The sequence below is a fragment of the Anas platyrhynchos genome, chromosome Z (assembly GCF_047663525.1).
Source record: "Anas platyrhynchos isolate ZD024472 breed Pekin duck chromosome Z, IASCAAS_PekinDuck_T2T, whole genome shotgun sequence".
Taxonomy (NCBI): Eukaryota; Metazoa; Chordata; class Aves; order Anseriformes; family Anatidae; genus Anas; species Anas platyrhynchos.
Window position 1 is genome coordinate 39092863 of NC_092621.1, and position 7220 is coordinate 39100082.

The window sequence follows — 7220 nt, forward strand, 5'->3', positions numbered from 1 at the left end:
CCTCATTCCTCCGTGAAACTTTGAAAGAAAAAAAAGTGGAGAAGAGTTGATGTAAGTCTGACTCTTCACTGAGCTCGATGTCTATGAGCTCTGTTTCTTATGCCCATGAATTCAGGACAGAAGTGGTCCAGGAATAAGACACCTCTGAAACTGAATATGTATACAGTCTATCAAAATGGGTTTTTGTTTGTTTGTTTGTGTGTTGTTTTCTATTTATGGAAACAAAGCACCTGGAAGCAGGCAGGATTAACAGAAGGATTTACACATATAATTTAAAAGAGGTTGAAACATTCAGATTACATCCTGAAGTTCAAAGTGGAAGTAGTTTGCACAAGATGAGGGAGTTTGCCAGCCTGCCAGAAGCGGTTTTCTGCAAGCACTTCCTCACCAGGTTGGCCAGACACATTTCCAGAGCACAGCACCATGCAGCATGTCACTAACATCTCAGATTAGCCCAGAACATGTCAGTGAAGAAATACCAGTTCCTGAAACAGAAATACTTGCAGCTAGCAGCTTGACCTCCCAGCTGCCTGTTGCTTTACTTTCTGCTGATCTGGATCTGCTGCAACACGCAGATACCTTCAGAATGAAGAAGCATACCTGATCTGCCACTGATAAACATGCATGATCATGAAGGAGGAAGGGGAACAGGCTGCTAGATAGCATGACAGAGGACACCAGCAAATTCCTTAAATAGATCACTTCATTGCAACATTTTCATAAATCACACATATTGCACACTTGTTAAAAAATAGCTCATTCTAGATCTGTAGAAACTATCAGGGCCCTGATCTTGTTCTCCCTGAGGGGTTTCATTGCAGAGTCTCAAGGCCAGCTCAGGATCAGTGTGGCTGGGGCCCCCTATCCACTGCAGGCCACGGCAGAGCCCCCTGCAATGCTGTGGGAGGCAGTGGCCAGGCCCAGCACAGCCCTGGGAGCTGTGTTCCACGGCCACTGGGAAAGTGGTGTTCCAGCTTTCAGCCCTGCCTGAGCCACATACCCAGTGCTTCACAGCCAGGCTGGGACTGGGCCTGGGCCTTCTCCCTGCTGCGGACGAATACCTCCAACTCCCTCCAACTCCAGGGAAGTGCTCAGGACTGGGGCTGCCCTGGTGCCTCCTGGGGTGGTAGACAGGACAAGCTCCAGGGCCTTGTTCTGCCACCCCCATGGGGATCCACCAGCATCACAGCCCACACGAAGTCCCCAGTCCCCCATCTCTCTGACAATATTTGTCCTGTGCACATTTCTTTTTTTTTTTTTCTTTTTTTTTCTTTTTTCCCTCCACAATTCACATGTTACTTGACAAGGTTATTTCAGATATTTTCAGTATCATGAGTAATTGAAGGGGTCCAGAAGTTGACAGTGATCCTGTGAGCAAACTGTCAAGTTGCTTTTCACTTTGTTTATTTAATTATGAACTGTGAGGGTCAAATTACTCCTACCCTCCTGACATTCGAGGCTGACAGTCTTACTTCACTGGTTTCAGATGTTAGCCAAAACTTCTATTTAAGCTCTTTTTTTTTTTTTTTTTTTTTTTTTTTTTTCTGGGAACATTTGCTTTGTCTATTAATGAGCATAGACAACTGCAATATGTATACACTGAAAAACTGTAAATTTGTGTGCATCCTGAGTGTTCTTAACCGAGTATTTTGAAGTTCTGAAATAATCTAGAAAGCTGTTTTACTATGGTGGTTTTACCTTGCTGGGCAGCTGAACTGCACCAGAAATGCTCTCTTACCCCCCTCCTTCAGACAAAGAACTTGAGAAGAAATTATGCTGGAAAGGGAAAAAAAAGTAAAAATAAAAATAAAAACCTTACAGGTTGAGATAACAATAATTTCATTAAAGGGAAAAGGAGGAGGAAAAAAAAACAAACAAAAAAAAGTCCACGCAGAAGCACAGAGAGAGATGCCATCAAAGAGTGATGTTCGGACACATCCCCTGTGCAGTAATTGTTTGGGATGACAGCTGTCTCCACAAGGAGAGCTTCCCCACCTCACCCTTTTATTGCTGAGTGTGACACCACATGGTATGGACTATCCCTTTGGTTGGTTTATTTCAGCTGCCCTGGTGATGTCTCCTCCCCATCTCTTGCCCATTACCAGCCTGCTGTGTCTTTGAGGGGGTGAGGGTGGGGCAGTCCTGGTGCTGTGCCAGTATTGCTCAGCAGCAGACACAACGCTGGTGTGATACCAGCGCTGTTCTAGCTACAAGTACAGAGCAAGAGCACAGCACTGTATGAGTTGCTGCAGGGAAAGTTAACTCCATCCCAGTCAGACCCAGTACACTTACATAGGCTTGCAGCCTCTTTATAAGCTGTTGGCATTCTATAAGTAAACAAATTAAAACAAACATTTACTTCAGGCCTGCAAGAGTAGGAAGTAGTGTCACAAGTACATAGTAAGACACACCTTCCAGGTCAACTCTTTTGTAATATTTTTTCTGAATAATCAGACTATTGCCCTACTTTCATTATGGTAGTTTTTCGCCCTTTTCTGTATAGTCTATCAGTCATATGTTTCTACTTTGAGAGTGATCTGACATGAAGGCATTTTGCTCCTATTCTTTCAGGAGCTGTTTGCATGAGCTTTTTTGACTTTTTAGTGGGTGGAGATGTTGACTCATCGCTTCCTGAAATTTCAGTGAGTCACCATCTGAGAGCTAGGGAGTTTTATTGTACAAAACGCTTACACTTCAAAAATGCAATTTAATTGGAGGGAGCTTTACCATTTATTGTTAATATTTTTACAGTAAGTCCATCGTTTGTTTCACAAAGCTGTAACTGTTTATGCAGATCTTCGGGACCTTGTATTGTTTATTGAGAAGTAGAAAAACATGCAGCTACTAGCATGGTATAAATAAGACACAAATTTTCCTACTTTTGCACTTAGTATGACACATCTCTGATTCTTCTAATATCACTAATTTGATGTTATAGTCAACCTGCTATTGACTATTGCTACTCAGAGAAATGGAAATGTATGTAGTAAAAATAAAGCAGAAATTCACTTTTGGTCACTGCCAAATTTGGCATTATGAAACATTTCTCGAGGCTGACAACAACAGCAGATGGACTTTCTTCAAGTTATTCATTCTCCACAAGATGATAGCACAATCACTCAAGAATTGTTGGAGGTTGGGAGACGGAGCAACAGACCTTACATCTATTTCAGTGGCAAACACCTCCCCTGCTCTAGTGCCTGTTCTGTCTGGAATGCCTTAACTTAAAGAACTTAAGTTTGAGTCATTCTACCAGCACTCTGCTAAATGATCCCATTTTTTCTAGTGTTGTGGTTTAGACAGCTAAGCACCACACAGCTGTTTGCCTACCCCTCCTCCTAGTGGGAAGGAAGACAAAATAATAATAACAATAATAATAATAATAATAATAATAAACAATAAAAAATAAAATCTTCTAGGTTGAGACAAAGACAGTTTAATAGGACAGAAAAGGAACAATAATAACAACAAGAACAATAATAATAGTAATAATGTTAACATGTACAAAGCCAACTGCTGACAGATGCCCAGCCCATCCCTGAGCAGCAGCTCCCTTCCTCCTTGTCCTCCCCTTTTTCCCCTTGCAGCACAGAAAGCTCAAAAGTCTTTGATTTAGAAAAAGCACTGCTCTGCAGCAATTAAAACATCAGTGTGTTATCAACATTATTCTCATCCTAAACACAAAACACAGAACCATACCAGCTACTATGTGAAAGTTAACTGTCCTAGCTGAAGCCATTATAACCAGTGACCTACAAATTACCCATGAGATACTTATCTCATCTGTTTATCTATCTTGATAATCTTGATATCTATCTAATTACCCCTGAGATGTTTATCTATCTGTTTAGAAAGTGAAAACTGATGCTAACAAAATGTGTTGTGCTGAAGTAGTATTATCTTCCAGGACCTCCTCAGTGTACTGAGTCAGACATAAAGTCATAAAATAGAGCTCTGCATATTACCCACCAGATCAGTCATCCATTTTGAGCAGATTGGTAATAAGTCAAGGCCAACTGGAATCTGCTTCCCTCATGTTTTACACCTTGTGATTTCATTTGTCCACAGTAGCTTTTATCCATATCCTAAAAACCTGAGGAGATACATAATACTCCACTTCCTTAGACATCAAGGGCCTGTAGGGCAACCAGCTGCACCCACATTTCAAGTAGTTGGTACAGTGATACAGATTATATAAATCCAAGAATACGTAAGTCACTGGTGTATGAGTTACAGCAGTCCTACTGAAGGTAGTAATACTTCCAATATGACATTATAGTGCAAACTCAGTGCTTCTTTAATTAATACATATTTACAAATTCCTGTACAAATTCCTGTTTTTTGAAGCAAATCTCAATTACATTTTTCAAAAAACATGCATTCTGAAGTAGTGTCTTCTTCTGTCTTCATCTATTATTTTGATATTGTAACAGATTAGATTTCAGTTTTAGAGAAAGCTGCTAGATTTTTATTTATTTATTTATTTATTTATTGATTAACTATTATTATTATTTATATCTAATCTAAATACTTTTTGACAAATCCATTTGGAGCTGGGCTGTGATCATGGGTATCCCCATGTAAAAGGGGATATGTAATAGTCTGGGCAGTACAGAGTTTCAAATCTAGACACATTAGTTTCATAATTAAAGAAAAAAAATGTATAAGACATGAATCAGAGTATTTCTTATGGCTTATCTGTTGAAGGATTTAACACCTTAAAGTGGAAAACCATTTTCTTATGGTAGACCACAGATCCAGAAGACACAAAATTTGAGTTGTCCCCTACCTAAAGACAAAAAACAATACTTCATGCTTTACTAGAAACCCCCAGAGTAGCTACATGTGAAGTGATACCATCATTTTCGGAATTAAAAGTCCCACTCAAATTAAATGAGCTAGAGGGTTGTCACTCGTTTTAATGGACACAGGAATTATTTTAGGGATGCAGATTGAGAAACACTTCCAGAAGCTTTTTGGACTTGTCAGATTGCCTTCCAGGCATAAGCCCTGACTCCACTGTGGTTGTGTGCCAAAGTAACTTACATGAGAAAAATCCGGACTTTCTAGGAAGGCTTTAGGAAAAAAAGCTTTGGAAATCTTGGTTACACAAATCCTTCCCCAAATCACAGTACAGCAAAACAGATCTGTATGATAATGAAGTTTTGACAAATATAGTAATTCACTGAGGAGGATATAACTTGGCACAAATGCAATAGGAAGTACCAGGTAGACTAGGAAAGAAAGTTGAAACACAAGCTTTTTACTTTCTTATGCAGTCTATAATGCCTATCATGGTAGTAGGTCTATCATAATAACAGACATGACATTGAAGAAAAGGAAGCACAAATGACAGAACTTTAAGCAACTGAGCAATATATGACTACTGTAGAAAACTCAATGGCCTTAATGGGAAAAAAAAAAAAAAAAAAAGTCTTATTAAAAAGACCCGGTGATCCTACAAGGGGGTAATTGAACAATGTCTTCTAATGAGACCAAGAATCAGGGTGAGCAGTGCTCTGTATCTCAAGAGAGGTTCAACCCTAGTACGAAATTGTGTTATTTTAACATTTCAAAAAAATAAGAGACAACACTAGCAAAACATTAATGAATAGGTGAACTGCCTGCGGTATTTTCTCTTGTAAGTTAGATTTATCTGTCTAGTGTTTTAAAGCTTATTTGTCATTCTAATATCGATTTGGTCATCCAAAGTAGCTTCACATCTACCATTTTTAGGTTCACTTTTTTTTCCTTTAAAGAAAATTAATGCATGAGACATTTACAAAGATCCAATAAGCAAACACAAGCCATTCCACTTTTGGTTGTTTCTGTATGTCAAAATGAATTCTTGTTAGTAGATCTATTGACAAAAACCACCATACAAGTTAAATCAAATAAAACAAAACAAAAACGAACAAAAAGTACACTTATCTTACTCCCTAACTACTGTGAGAAATGCAAATCGTATTCTGAAACTTCAGTATCATCTCAGTCAGGCTGAGACCTGTTCAGAGTGGCACAGCCCTGGCTTGGCTCTTACTACCACACAGGAACAGGAATGACATGATCAATGAATAATAGTAAATTATGTTTTGTTCATTGTCTACGTTCAGGGTGTGATAAGAACAGTCAGAAAAAATGTTGAGGACACTAGTTATTCCATTTTATTTTGAAATACCTGAGCCTAACTATTCCCATTATTAATGGAAGATTGTTGTTTGTAGGAAAAATTTATCCAAGACAGCTTGAGTATTATTGTTTCACAGAATAGCTTACATGCCAAAATTAGGAGTGAAATGTCTCTGCAGAACAAACAGAACTCATTTCACAATTAGTCACTGACTTTAAAACTGATTTGCTTCAACAAAATGTTAGAATAGTTTCATCTCAGAAACAAAGGTACAGATAAGCAAAGGTACAGATAAAGAATAGTCTAAACCGCAGTATTCCATGTGAAGATGTGCTTTTCTGGTCACCTCCATTTTACATTTTTTCACATAAATTTAAGGATGATCCATGTTGATTTTCAGAAGAAAAAAAAAGTAATATATATATATATATATATATACACACATATATGCATACATATGCATATATACATGTATATGTATGTATATGCAGTAGGGAAGTAGGGATATTGTTCCATATCTCTGTACCTGGAGATTGAACAGAAATTGCTCACTGAGTTTTCAGAATAAACAAAGAAACAAAGAAACAAACAAATCATCTGTTTTCATGTTTCAGTTTTACTCTAGATGGGGTTGCTTGGGAAGAAATACCACATAGAACACAATGGATGACTTGCATTCACAGTGCAAGTCATAATTATTCATGAAAAATATTAAAGGGGCTAGGCTTCTTGCTATTTGGAATAGAAGAAACTTCAAGGCATGTTTGTATTTGCTGTACTTTGTTTCATTATAGAACTGCCTAAACGTACATAATTCAGAGTTTGATTTGCACCTGAATTCCCTCAAAATGGAAAGTTGCATACGTGACATTTCAGATGTGGCTCAGTTCTACTATGAAGTAGATTTATCTCTTTAGCTGCTATAAGTTTGTCTAAAGAATGAAAATGATTGGAAATATACAAAGTGGCATGTGAGTTTCTTAGCCTTAGATATTTTTTTTTCTCATAATTTAGCACAAAATATTATTGACAGCAAAATACCAGTGGCAAGAATTAAATATTGAGTCTCAAGATAACAGTGGACTAAGGA